Here is a 14,322-nt window from a genome sequence, read left to right on the forward strand (position 1 = left end):
TGTATCACCATATTTATAACATTAATTGTTCTCCTATTAAAGTAACCTTCCTCAAGGTAAACACCTGCCTTCAGTCATTTGGATTCCTTCTGCTGACTACCAGTCTGGCAAAGAGTATACACTCAGTAAGTCATGAGTTAGGCTAAGTAAAAGGCTTGGTAGCATGACATCCAGTGTCTATCATCGGAACCATTAGGTTTAGCAAGAGGTATGCAGGGGTACAAGGCAATGGTCTCGAACGTACCTAACTAAAGGAATAACCTGGCTTAACATATCCTTACAGCACATCTCCAAATATAAAGGGGCTGAAAGTCAAACATCACAATTGGGTACAAGTTGGTTACAAGCTTACTGTAACCGGAGAAAAGCTTTAAATTCTGGGCCCGAAGCATATTACTGTTTTGCCAAACTAGGCTCACATATCTCATACTGTAATATTCCATTTCGTCTTCATTCTCCACGCTTTTTGAAACAGCTAAATATATTGCTCTCTCCCTCCCCAGAGACTGTAACCATCTTGAAGGGAAAATCTTTTTAACTCCTATTTCTTTTTTTTTTTTTTTGAGACGGAGTTTCGCTCGTTACCCAGGCTGGAGTGCAATGGCGCGATCTCGGCTCACTGCAACCTCCGCCTCCTGGGTTCAGGCAATTCTCCTGCCTCAGCCTCCTGTTTAACTCCTATTTCAATGTAACGCCTAAATCTCTAATAGTGTTCAGTAGTTGATGAGCATAACAAATACAGAACTATTCAGAGAAGGCAGAAAGAAATGGCCACAAACTCAAATGGGACAATCAAACAAACTATTAACCTAGATACCTTTGAGGAATATAAGAGAAAATATCCACTAGACTCATCATCCTGTTTTTCAAGGGAAAATGTATTTCCATTGTTGTTTTCGATTTACCCAACCAAAACTAAGTCCCAAACTCAGATTAAAATGTTCCATATTAAACTAATTTCCCAGAATCTAGCTTAATAATACACCCCCAGGAAAATTCTGTTATGAAATTCTGAACATCTTTGAGTTGAATAATATTCTACTAATAAATGCCAGATTTCAAAAAAATTTTCAAAAAACAAATTTCTATTACCGACTAAAAAAGTCAATAAAGGATGACTTTAAAATGACTTACTGATATCAATTTTTGCTTGCTCCCCCTACCAGCCCTTCACTTGGTGAATATGAAATTCAAATTTCAGACCCATGCTTGTTTGCTTTTCTGAAATTTGTTTTTATAGTTAATGGGTATGTAGTTGTATGCAATGGTCCATTTTATATCACTCCATGAATAACAGATGACCACACAGCATATAGCAAGCATTAATGCAAATTTCTCCATCATAATAATGTGTACTTCTAACTTTAGTGTTTCTTATGAAAAGTCTATAAATCAATTACAGTCTTCTGATCTTAAAGCACAAGAGAGATGAAGAAATTAGAATGATCACAGAATGCTTATGATCGTACCATTTCACTCTGATGTCTTTCATGTACAACTCTGTGGAGATCTTGAAGGCTCCTTTTGGTGCCATATAATTATTTATTTACTACATATCAGAGCTTGATGCCATGAAATGCATTTAAATATTGTTATGCAGATAATGCTTAGGTACAATGTCCTTCTGATGTTGCCTAATCTATTTTTATATCCAATACTATCTTGTCTGAGATCCAACACCATATGCATTGAAACAAGTTGTTCTTCAATGTTTCAAAACCTGATTTATTAGTTGTTCACATTCCATCTGCCTCGGAAAACTGCAACTTGCCTTTACTTTCACTGGCTGCCCAAAAGGTTGAGGCTCAATTTTCCTTCTCTTTCTCATTTGATCAGCTTGTCAGACACGTGTTAAGTTTTCCTTTCAACTATACAAACCACTTAAAATTCACGCATTTTTTTAAAGATCATGGCTGTATGGCAGGAGCCTGATTAATACATTTGTCATTTTCCATATTTACTAATGTCTAAGAAAAACTGGTCTAGAAACTTATCCTCACTATTGTAAACTACATAGAAGCCAGGCTGTAACACTGATGCTTGCCAGAACTCGGAAAATAAATTACTATTAGCAAATACACATTGTAGGATCTACAGCTAGAAAAAAGTGGAACAATCCAGGGTCTACAAATAAGTGCAAGAAATAATAACAGATCGAATAATCCAAAAGCATGGGAATTTTTAGGGAGACGAGAAAGAAAATGATCTGGAAGAGACAAGGAAGATACTTATGACACTAATGTGTTGGAGACGAGCCACCATTTAAAACACTAGCAAAGGGCCAGGCAAGGTGGCTCACACCTGTAATCCCAGCACTCTGGGAGGCTGAGGTGGGTGGACCACCTGAGGTCAGGAGTTTGAGACCAGCCTGGCCAACATGGTGAAACCCCGCCTCTATTAAAAATAAAAAAAAATTAGCCAGGCATGGCAGCGCACCCCTGTAGTCCTAGCTACTCAGGAGGCTGAAGAAGGAGAATTGCTTGAACCTGGGAGGCAGAGATTGCAGTGTGCTGAGATCGCACCACTGCACTCCAGTCTGGTCAAGAGAGAGAGACTCTGCCTCCAAAAATAATAATAATAATAATAATAATAATAATAATAAGGAAAGGAAGCAGGTTCTCAAGGGGAAGATGGGTTTTAATTCTAACTGCTCTGGGAAGAAGGTTAAAGGAGCATTCAGTGAAGATATTCAGGATATAAGAGATTTGCAATGATGAAACAGGGAAGTTCAGGTAATGCACACTGAAAGGAAAGAGAGATGCATAGAGCAATATTGGGGAAAAAAAGCCTGATAATGGCAGATACCTAGTGAGTCCTGGACTCTCTGTGGAAGCTGACAGGAATGAGGCAAAGGGCATGATGAGATGGAACAGACTGTAAAGGTGAGGCCATAAGACTAGTAGAAGAAATGCTGGATATAGTATACACCTAAAGTAAAATAAAATAAATTAAATTAAAAAAAAAAAAAGACTTGTAGGAGATTAGGAGCATGGGAATGGTCAGGAATATCCATAGCTCTCAGGCCCTCACCTTCTCTCTTGCCAATGCTAGTGTGGAAGCTACCTTTTTAAAATGCTCTCAGTCAATGAACAATTCCCAGTCCTTATGTTTCTTATTTTCTTACTAGATCTAGCAGTATCACTTGACACAATTAACCATTCCTTTCCAGAAACACCTTCTCACTTAGCTTCTGAGACCCTATACTGTCTTAATCCTCCTCCTAACACACTAGCTAGTCCTTCTGGGGTTTTCTGCCTAATTCAGCCTCATTTTTCTGAACTTTTAGCATTTGAGTGCCCCAGTCTAAACTCCTGAACCCTTTCTCTGCTCTACCTATACTCCGTAGAAGATTTCATTTAACCTGGTATATTTAAGTACCATCTATATGCTAATGGCTCCTCAACTTATATCTCCAGCCCAAACCTCTCTCCTGAACTCCAGACTTCTGTTTTCAACTAACTACTCAACATCTTCCCTGGAATTCCATTAAGCATGACTCTAATTTAATAGGTCCAAATACAAACTCTGACCCACCTGTAATCCCCTGCTTGCTCCTTCAAAAGTCATCCTTACTTCAGGAAAAACAAATAAAGTAGTGACTCATGCTATATCATGGATGAGCCTTAAAAAATTATGCTAAGCGGCAGAAACCCAACATAAAGGCCACACACTCTATGGTTCCATTATACTTAGCATCCAAAACAGGCAAATCCATAGAAACAGAAAATAGATCAGTGGTTTCCAGAGGCTGGGGAGAGAGGGGTGCAGAGTGACTATTAATGAATAGCAGTTTCCTAAAGAGGTGATAAAAATCATACAATTACATAGTAGTGATGATTGTACAACTGTATGAAATGAATATTATATAAATGTTGTCTCAACAAAATATTCAAAAAAAATAAAAGATTGCAGGAACTTTGTTTTGTTTGCTCTTGTATCTTAAGCACCTAAAGCTGAGTCTGACAACAGTGTGCACTAAGAAAACATTTGCTGCATAATTGATGAATTAGTCTCTAATTTTCACACATAGACATACCTACTATTTTGCTTCTCTCTTTCCTTCCAACATGAATACCTAACAACTTACGAAAGATGAAAAGAGGTTAGGCCAGAAGTCCACTGTTTCGTCTTGAAATCAGCACTAGAGGTTAATGCAAAGATGATACCAGAGCTAAAGAAGTACCAAGTGTGTCAAGTTAAGAACTCACTCAAAGAAAAAGTCATGTTAATTACTGTCATGGGCCATACATACACTGATGTTTCAGACAATGATGGACAGCATATACCATGGTGGTCCTGTAACATCCTAATGAAGCAGAAAAATTCCTGTCACCTAGTGATGCCGTAGCTGTCCTAACATCTCATTATACAATGCAATACTCACATACTGTGGTGATGCTGGTATAAACGAACCTACTGAACCACCAGTCATATAAAAGCATAGCACATACAATTACAAACAGTACACAATACTTACTAATGATAATAAATGACTATGATATGGTTTATGTATTTACTATATCACAGTCTTATCATTATTTTGGTGTGTACTCCTTTCACTTATTAAAAAAAAGTAACTGTAATGCAGCCTCAGGCAGGTCCTTTAGGAGGTGATCTAGAAGAAGGCATTGTTATCATAAGCGCTGACAGCTCCATGCATGTTGTTGTCCCTGAAGACCCTGCAGTGGGACAAGATGTGGAGGTGGAAGACAGTGATATTGGTGATCCTGACCTTGTGTAGGCCTGGGCTAATGTGTGTTGTTTGTATCTTAGTTTTTAATAAAAAAAGTTTAAAAAGTAAAAAAAGTTTAAAAAGTAAAAAAAAAAAAAAAATTCTAAAATTAGAAAAAAGCTTACAAAATAAGGATATAACAAAAATATTTTTGTACAGCTGTACATTGTGTTTGTGTTTTAAGCTGTATTACAAAAGTAAAAAAGTTGAAAAATAAAAATTTATAAAGTAAAAGCTACAGTAAGCTAAGTTTATTACTAAAGATGGAAAAAGATTTTCCATAAATTAAGCATAGCCTAAGTGTACAATATTTGTAACATCTACAGTAGTATACAGTAATGCCCCAGGCCTTCACATTCACTCATCACTCACTCAGAGAACTTCCAGTCTTGTAAGCCCCATTCATATGGTAAAGGCACTATACAGATGGACCATTTTTACTGTATCATTTCTATGTTTACATATGTTTAGATACTCAAATACTTACCCCTTTGTTACAACTGCCTACAGTATTCAGCCCAGTAATATGTTGTATGGGTTTATAAAGCAACAGGCATACCATAAACTATACCAGGAGCAACAAGCTGTACCATATAGCCTAGGTGTGTAGCAGGCTATACCATCCACGTTTGTAAAAGTACACTCCATGATGTGCACAAAATGATGAAATCACCTAACGATGCATTTCTCAAAAGATACCCCCATCATTAAGTGACAAATGACTGCATTTAGGATTTTGCATGAAGCTGTTTTTGAGTTTAAAAATTACTTTTTGTAGAGCACAAAGAGGAAGTTCTAAATCAATCCAGACAGGCATTACAAAACTATTTTGAGTATGGCACCATGAGAGAAAAAAAAGAACCTAAAATACAGTGGTCTACCTCAGGACATCATAACCTACATATATAGAGAATTAAGACCCCAAGTTCTAGAATTTCCAAGGTAAAAGACCAGCAGGTGAAAGAGGGAAATTAAGTAAAATTTAAATTTGGTAGCAACTTAAAAACAAAACAAAAACAGAACAAAAAAGCCCACCTCATATTCAATATTCTTGATTTCTAAAATGCGGCATATATTTTTCAATGTGGAAAGAGATGTTCAATAATTTGTTTGTTTGATTTTAGACAACCATAATTCCATAATATATCTTAAAACCTAGGGAGCCACCCCTGCCACCCAACACACACAACACTGATTTTTTTCCTACATATTGTGTAAGAAAGGATCTCATTTCCCATTTTCCACTGGCAGGCAAACAGATCATTCCTAACAGCATGGGTTTTCCCAAGTGAGCTGCTGCCTGAGCTGCTCATGCCAAGGCACAGAACACACTTGTCAAGAAGAAAGGCCCAGCTGAAGCTGAAATAGATGCTTGTCTAGACTTTACCCTGTTCATCCATAATCTCTTTTAGATGAGTTTCTCTACCTTCTCATCATGGCAGCTTTGTTTAGTCTGAAATTCAATCACAGATGAATTAGGCTTTAGGAAACAGTCCCATTCTAGTTCTGTAGTCACATCAGAAACCCTAGACCCTGTGTTAATTTTGTTACAGCTTTTAGTTCTCACATTTCAATGTGAAATCACTTCCCCTGGAGAATGCCACTGACACTGGCAAGAAAGCACAGGGGCTGCCACGCAACTAAATCGTCAATAACAACCTGAGAAACTCAACCCTCAGCAGACATTAGTAATCATGGGAAAACAGCCAGAACTTTAATCACAATTCTTTCAAAAACAGCCAGGGATTTGGAAATGCTGTTATTCTAGGATATGACCCTACTACATTGCTTAATCAAAGCCATTGCCAGGACAAGAACAACCTGCAGACTTTAATAAAAACCAATTTCATAAAAGTCAGTGTGTCAGTATCATGCTGGACTCAACTTAGCAAAATTCCAAAAACTTTATATCTATGCACCTTCTATAGATAAAAATTTGTTTATGATATGACATACAACCTCCTTATTGGGAGCTGTATATTTTTACAAACATACGCACACATACACTGTCATTTAGGTATGCAGTCACCCAATTGAGGTTATACAGTCAACAAAAGTACTGGAAAATATGAACCTGTAAAACTGGTGACCAGCTGGGTGGGCAGGTGCAGGATCTGGATTGGATTGCCTCCATGCCCCAGAGATAGTCGGGAGGCTTTCTTCAAAGCAGAAATTTGGAATAGAGCATTTTCAGTGCCAAGCCAGCAATAGACACAGGTCCCCAGTGTTCAGGAAACCATGTGGCTTGACTTAACTCCACCACCAGCTCTATTTTTAGGACACATCCTGGTGAAATGGCAAAGGCCACAATCACACTTTAAGATACAACAGCTGCCACCACTGCTACTGTGGCTGATGGGAGCACAGGGGAGTTGTTCTCTTTCATCAAGAGAAAGAGGAGAGAAAAGGAAAGCAGAAATTGCTCGTCCATCCTGTCTGCTCGATTCTCACTGCTACTGTGGCTGGTGCAAGCACAAGGGAGTTGCTCTCTGTCATCATGAAAGAGAGAGAAGGAAAGCAGAAATGGCTAGCCTATCCCGTCTGCTCGGATCCCACTTCTAGGGCATTCTTCTTTTTACAACTAGGAGAGAAGTAGGCAAAGTAGCAGTGGGAAAGGAGCATGAAGATAGGGAGAGAGAGGCTGTACTGAAATGTTTTGTTCATTTATAAAGATCATGTCAACCAGGAAACATGAATACAATGGTGGGAGAAATATACAATTCAGATTTATGCCCTATTAGAATGGAAGGGAATGAACTAGTCCTTAATTTTTGAAAAATATGTATCCCCAAATATATATATATATATATGTACACACACACACACACACACACACACACACACCCCTCCAAATATTTCCACTATATCTTTCCACTGATAAAAGGGAAGCTATTCTTCAAATAAAAATAACCTGACTATCAAGAAGTATACCAAGTCAAAGGACACCAATAAAACAACAAAATCCACCATTTCAATGACTTAAAAGAACAATCAGATTTTTATCCTGAAAAAAAACCTCAATCACTAAGAGGTCTATGAAAAGAATATGACAAACAACCTATTCCTCAATTTTTAAAAAAGCAGCATATAAACCAAGGGGAGGCTGGACAATGCAGTGTACAGCTGTTTCTAGGTACTCTTCCAGGACAATCCAGGATTATTCCCAGGATAGGTGATTCACTGCCACCCTGCTTTCAAATGTACATTGACAGGATTTAATTACACACTTTCTTAGCATAATTTGTATGTAGTTGATACTGCTATAGATGCTGAGAAAAAAGATGCTTCACACAAGTCAGTTCCTGTCTGACTAGAGGTTTGAAATGTTAAAAAATAAAAATAAGCCAAAAATGCTGTAAACTAGAACTCTGCACCAGTTAGAGACATAGATACGGATCTGTCCCACAGCAGGCTGCTGGGAACAAAAGACTAAGATGACAAGTTGTAAAGCTTATTTTCTTCTGAGTCAGACTTTTTTTTTTTGCTTTTGTTTTCTGAATTATGAATTCTTGGAACACAAGAGAGACCCATATGTAAATGTAAATGTTAAATTATTTTCTGAATGGTTTTCTAATTATATGCCTTTTTGGAAAATTTGCAACATTGATTCTCTCCATTAGTGCAAATAATAGAGGGTACACTGCACCTAGGTGATTGGGAAAGTGGAAAATTACACCACTCTCATCTCACTGAAGAAGAAAATAGGTCTATGTAAATAATATCTTACAATAACGTAGCCACTAAGTGGCCAAATTGCCTTTGCAGTCATATTCTCCTCTGAGCCTCACAGTATTATGAGGTAAAGCAAATGTTACTGAAGCAACTGATGAGAAAACCAAGATACCAAAAGGTGAAGCATCTTGCCTAACATCCTCACAGATGGTTAGTGGTTGAAAATAAATAAAAACACTAGACAATGTAAGCAGCATTCAAAGACCTCAAAAGTCAGGGGACAGTGGCTTATGCCTGTACTCCAGCACTTTGGGAGGCCTATGCCAACAGATTGCTTCAGGCCAGGAGTTCACAAACAGCCTGGGCAACATGGTGAAATCTCTTCTAAAAACACAAAAAATTACGTAGGCATGGCAGCACCCACCTGTAGTCCCAGCTACCTGGGAGGCTGAAGTGGGAGGATTACCTGAGCAGAGGAGGTTTAAGATGCAGTGAGCCATGATCGTACCACTGCAATCCAGGCTGGGAGACAGTAGTGAAACCCTGTTTCCAAAAAAGCAAAATTCAGGGATCTGTTCAATTTCTAACACCTGCTCTACAGTTAACTTGTAGTGTGATATTTTAGGGTAAGAATGCCAAGGTGAACATGAGTTTGTACTTTATAGAATAAGAATCACACCACTTTATCCCCCAGAAATACCAAAAGAAATAAAATAGTAAATAAAAGGTATGCTCTGGACACGATATACTCAACACAATTTCAAAAAATAAAAGGTTTGGTCTCTGCTCATTTTTCATCTCAGAAATGACCAATGTCCAGCAAAAGCCCATCCTAGCTATGGAAATTAATGTCAGAAAAGCTAATTTGGTATCTGACATCAAAGAGGCAATAAATGCATCATATTCAGTGAAGTACATCACATGAAGATTACACAGTATGGTCATCTTCTGTTAAACAGCCATTAGAGAAGTCCTATTTCTGGTAGAGGCAGGGTTAAGGGGAAGGCTGAGAAAAGGATCATGACAATGTGAAAGAAGCAGAGAAATACATGAATATAAAGAAAAAAGAAGACAGTCGCATTCACCAAGGACATTATGACAAAAAGATAAGGCCCAGCTGTATTCATCTTAAAAATTTGTTTCTTCTGAAATCAGGAGATACTAAGAAGTCTCCTCATTTGTACATAGTCATGTCCTCTATTAAGAGATGAGGCTTTATAATAGTGCCAACCAATGGAACTATAATGCAGGTCACATATATAATTCTATATTTTCCAATAGCCACATTAAAAAGGTAAAATGAAACAAGTGAAATTAGTTGCATTAATATTTTTATTTAACCTGAGATAGCCAAAATGTCATGCAAACATGCAGTCACATTTAAAAATTGAGATATCTTAAAGACTAAAGTCTGAAATCCAGTTTGCATATTATACTTACAGTACAATTCAATTCAGATGTTAAATGTTCTCGGAAATATTTGATCTACATTTAGATTTTATAAAATTTACATTTGCAAAAGTAGAGTCACATACCCAAGTTGTTCGAGACATAATTAAAAGTTTCCCAAACTGAATCAAATATCAGTTTTTAACTTAAATTAAGTTTAAAATTTGGTTCCTCACTTGCATTAACCACATTTTAAGAACTTGATAGCTTCATGTGATTTGTGGCTGCCACTCCAGACAGAATAGCCACACACATTAAGCTCTGCAGTCTCTAGAACATCAAACATCATTCTGCTGATACTGGCACAGCTTTCAAAACGACAAATGGAGATAAACAAAGTCCAAATACTAAGTAATTGATCGTCTGTTCACTAACACAATTAACTCAGGTGATTAGATGAGGATGCAGCAGAAACTGTTAGCTGTGGTCAATAATTATTCTCCCCTGATTTTTTCTTAGAATTAAGACTACACTTTTGGCCCTCCCTTGCAGTTAGGTATGGCTTTTGTCATGTGAGACATAAGTAGAAGTGTTCTGTGGTAGCTTCTTAGAACATTCCTGAAATGACAGCTGGTATAAGCCTTTTGTCCCTGTTAGGTTGGTACAAAAAGTAATTGCGGTTTTGCCAATACATTTTTTGTTTTTTGAGACGGAGTTTCACTCTTGTTGCTCAGGCTGAAGTGCAATGGCATGATCTCAGCTCACTGCAGCCTCCGCCTCCCCATTTCAAGCAATTCTCCTGCCTCAGCTTCCTGAGTAGCTGGGATTACAGGTTCCCACTACCACCATGCCCGGCTAATTTTTTTGTATTTTTAGTAGAGACAGGATTTTGTCATGTTGGCCAGGCTGATCCTGGCCTCAGATGATCTGCCCGCCTCATCCTCCCAAAGTTCTGGGATTACAGACATGATGGCATCACTTTTAACGGCAAAAACCACAGTTACTTTTGCACTAACCTAAATACTTTGTCCCTTTCTCCATTCAGTAGCTGCAATGGCCACCATTTTGAACCACTGTTTAGCCATAGAATGAGTTGGAAGAAGCCTAACTCTCCAAGCATTCTAAGGAACAAGGCTGTCATATCAGCCCTGAACTACATCTGACTTATAAGTAAGAAGGTAAAATGTCCATTTGTAGAGGTCATTGTTATTTTAGGTCTTTGCTACTGGCAGCAGAATCTAATCCATACTGATAAAAGTGAGGAGCGGGGGTGCTTCAGTGACATGAATTATCTCTGTGCTATTCACCAAACGATCTGGACAATCCAGCTGGCTGAGGGGATAGTCCACATATACTGAAGAAGACAAACTAAAAACCTGGCTGTCAACCTAAATTCATATCCTCCATGATTGCTTCCTCTCAAAAGAACCCTGATTCTAGAAGCAGCTTCTCCGTTCCTTCTGGAATCTGTCTCTGGTTCAGCCCGCCTGCCTCCACTCCTGCCTCCACCATGTCCATCAGGGTGACCCAGAAGTCCTACAAGGTGTCCACCTCTGGCCCCGGGGCCTTCAGCAGCCGCTCCTTCACGAGTGGGCCCAGTGCCCGCTTAAGCTCCCGAGTGAGCACCAGTAGCTTCCGGGGTGGCCTGGGTGCAGGCTATGCTGGGGCCAGCGGCATAGGCATGGGAGGCATCACTGCAGTCACCATCAACCAGAGCCTGCTGAACCCCATTAAGATGGATGTGGGCCCCAACATCCAGGCCGTGCGTACCCAGGAGAAGGAGTAGATCAAGACCCTCAACAACAAGTTTGCTTCCTTCATCGACAAGGTGCGGTTCCTGAAGCAGCAGAACAAGATGCTGGAGACCAAGTGGAGCCTCCTGCAGCAGCAGAAAACGGCTTGGAGCAACATGGACAACATGTTTGAGAGCTACATCAACAACCTGAGGCGGCAGCTGGAGACGCTGGGCCAAGAGAAGCTGAAGCTGGAGGCGGAGCTTGGCAACATGCAGGGGCTGGTGGAGGATTTCAAGAACAAGTATGAGGAAGAGATCAATAAGTGTACAGAGATGGAGGATGAATTTGTCCTCATCAAGAAGGATGTGGATGAAGCTTACATGAACAAGGTAGAGCTGGAGTCTCGCCTGGAAGGACTGATTGACGAGATCAACTTCCTCAGGCAGCTGTATGAAGAGGAGATCCGAGAGCTGCAGTCCCAGATCTCCGACACGTCTGTGGTGCTGTCCATGGACAACAGCCGCTCCCTGGACATGGATAGCATCATCGCTGAGGTCAAGGCGCAGTACAAGGAAATTGCCAGTCGCAGCCGGGCTGAGGCGGTGAGCGTATACCAGATCAAGTATGAGGAGCTCCAGACGCTGGCTGGGAAGCACGGGGATGACCTGCAGCGTACGAAGACTGAGATCTCCGAGATGAACCGGAACGTCAGCCAGCTCCAGGCTGAGATTGAGGGCCTCAAAGGCCAGAGGGCTTCCCTGGAGGCCGCCATTGCAGATGCTGAGCATCGCGGGGAGCTGGCACTCAAGGATGCTCGTGCCAAGCAGCAGGAGCTGGAGATCGCCCTGCAGCGGGCCAAGCAGGACATGGCACGGCAGCTGTGTGAGTACCAGGAGCTGATGAACGTCAAACTGGCCCTGGACATCGAGATCGCCACCTACCGCAAGCTACTGGAGGGCGAGGAGAGCCAGCTGGAGTCCGGGATGCAGAACATGAGTATCCACACGAAGACCACCAGCGGCTATGCAGGTGGTCTGAGCTCTGCCTATGGGGGCCTCACAAGCCCTGGCCTCAGCTACGGCCTGGGCTCCAGCTTTGGCTCTGGCGTGGGCTCCAGCTCCATCAGCCGCACCAGCTCCACCAAGGCTGTGGTTGTGAAGAAGATTGAGACCCACGATGGGAGGCTGGTGTCCGAGTCCTCTGATGTCCTGCCCAAGTGAACAGCTGCAACAGCCCCTCCCAGCCTGCCCCTCCTGAGGCTGCCTCAGAGCCCGGGAGGGAGGCTGCTGTGCAGGGGATCACAGGGAATAGGAGACCCATCTGACGCTCAGCCCTAGTCCTCAGCCCACCCTCGGGGAGTTTACTGCCTGGGGACCCTCCTTGCCCATGCCTCTAGCTGCAAAACATTTCAATTGCTTTTTTTTTTTTTTTGGTCCAAAATAAAATCTCAGCTAGCTCAGAAAAAAAAAAAAAAAAAAAAAAAAAAGAACCCTGATTCTGTTCTTCTGGACAGCAGGATGCTTCATGGGAGACTAACCCAAAGTCCTTGGCCATAAATAGATATAGGCAAGGTCCACAATTCAGGCTAACGAAACATGGGAGTCTTCCAGTAAAGGTTCACTGCCTTATAGAGTCAGAAAGAGATGAGCCTTTGTTGCTTCTAGAGGTCTTGAGTGGATGTTACAGCTATGACAGTTACGATGCTGGGCACTATGCCCACCTTAGAACCAAGCTGAAGATGAAGTTCATATGTGGAAAAGGGAAAAACCATGAGACTGGCAGGGAAATGAAGCTGGAATCCAACTCCTGTAATGTGACTAAAGCTCACCCTATTTGAGAGATTCCTTGTTGCACTTCTGGGGGAGCCACTTTAATGGAAGGAAGAGTGAATTTCTCTACAAAATCATTTCATTCATTTACCAAGTTCCAAAGACAACAAACAAACGATGATAAACAAACAAGAATACATAGCTGAGTTATGGAAACAGAGAGATCTATGATAAAGAAAGGGAGTTTAAAGTAGGAACATCTAATTTAAGTAGTTCTACTATTAATTCATTTTGCAAATATGAACAGTTTCATGCACATTTTCCCTAGTTTTAAAACAAAGTTAGCCTATTTTTGTCTTTTCTCCAAAATGAGGCAGCACATTACAAAACATAAAAAAAAAAAAGAAAGAAAACAGCCAGAAATCACAGAAATTCTCATAAATCTATGGAACATTTTCTTTTTCCAATGTGGAAAACCAAATAGAGTTTTCATTAAATAGCATGAAAGAAATCTAGATTAGGTCAAGGATTGAGACACCAAAGAAATGCAGCATTTTAGGCCATGAGATCAGAGCAAGAAATGACTCAGATAAAGGCACAGGAAGAAAAGGGCAGAGGCAGAAGACATGGGAATAAAATGGTACAGGGAGAGCCTGTTGGAGCAAAGCAAATGGGAGTGTGGGGGAAAGGTGGGGTTGGTTGGGAGCCACTCTTAGCCAGAAAAAAGACAGGCAGACAGGACTGCCAGAATTTGGGCTTTGGCTCTGTAGGAGAATCCAGAGAAGACAGAGGCACAGTGGGTAGGTACAGGGGGAGATACTAGAATCTGAGCCTTTCCATCAGTTTCTTACAAAAACTCTAATAGTAGACAGATTTGGTGAGAAGACAACATAAGGTACAGTTAGGAACTCCTTATTGCTAGGAGTGAAAGTTTTAGAATTAGAAAGACTGATGTTTAAAAAACAATTCTGCCACCGACTGTGTGACTTTGCATGGATTTCTAAACCTCTCTGATCACCAGTTT

The 14,322-nt window shown here is 40.4% G+C and overlaps 1 protein-coding gene and 1 pseudogene across 2 annotated transcripts in view; one reads left to right on the top strand and one right to left on the bottom strand.

Moving 5' to 3' along the window:
- EXOC4 (exocyst complex component 4) overlaps positions 1-14,322 on the bottom strand; it is an 819,820-nt gene that overhangs the window by 454,005 nt on the left and 351,493 nt on the right. The window lies entirely within an intron of this gene.
- Positions 11,251-12,749, top strand: LOC105732024 (keratin, type II cytoskeletal 8-like; annotated as a pseudogene).

This window comes from Aotus nancymaae, unplaced genomic scaffold, assembly GCF_030222135.1.
Source record: "Aotus nancymaae isolate 86718 unplaced genomic scaffold, 86718_ANA_hifiasm-v0.15.2.pri h1tg000002l, whole genome shotgun sequence".
Taxonomy (NCBI): Eukaryota; Metazoa; Chordata; class Mammalia; order Primates; family Aotidae; genus Aotus; species Aotus nancymaae.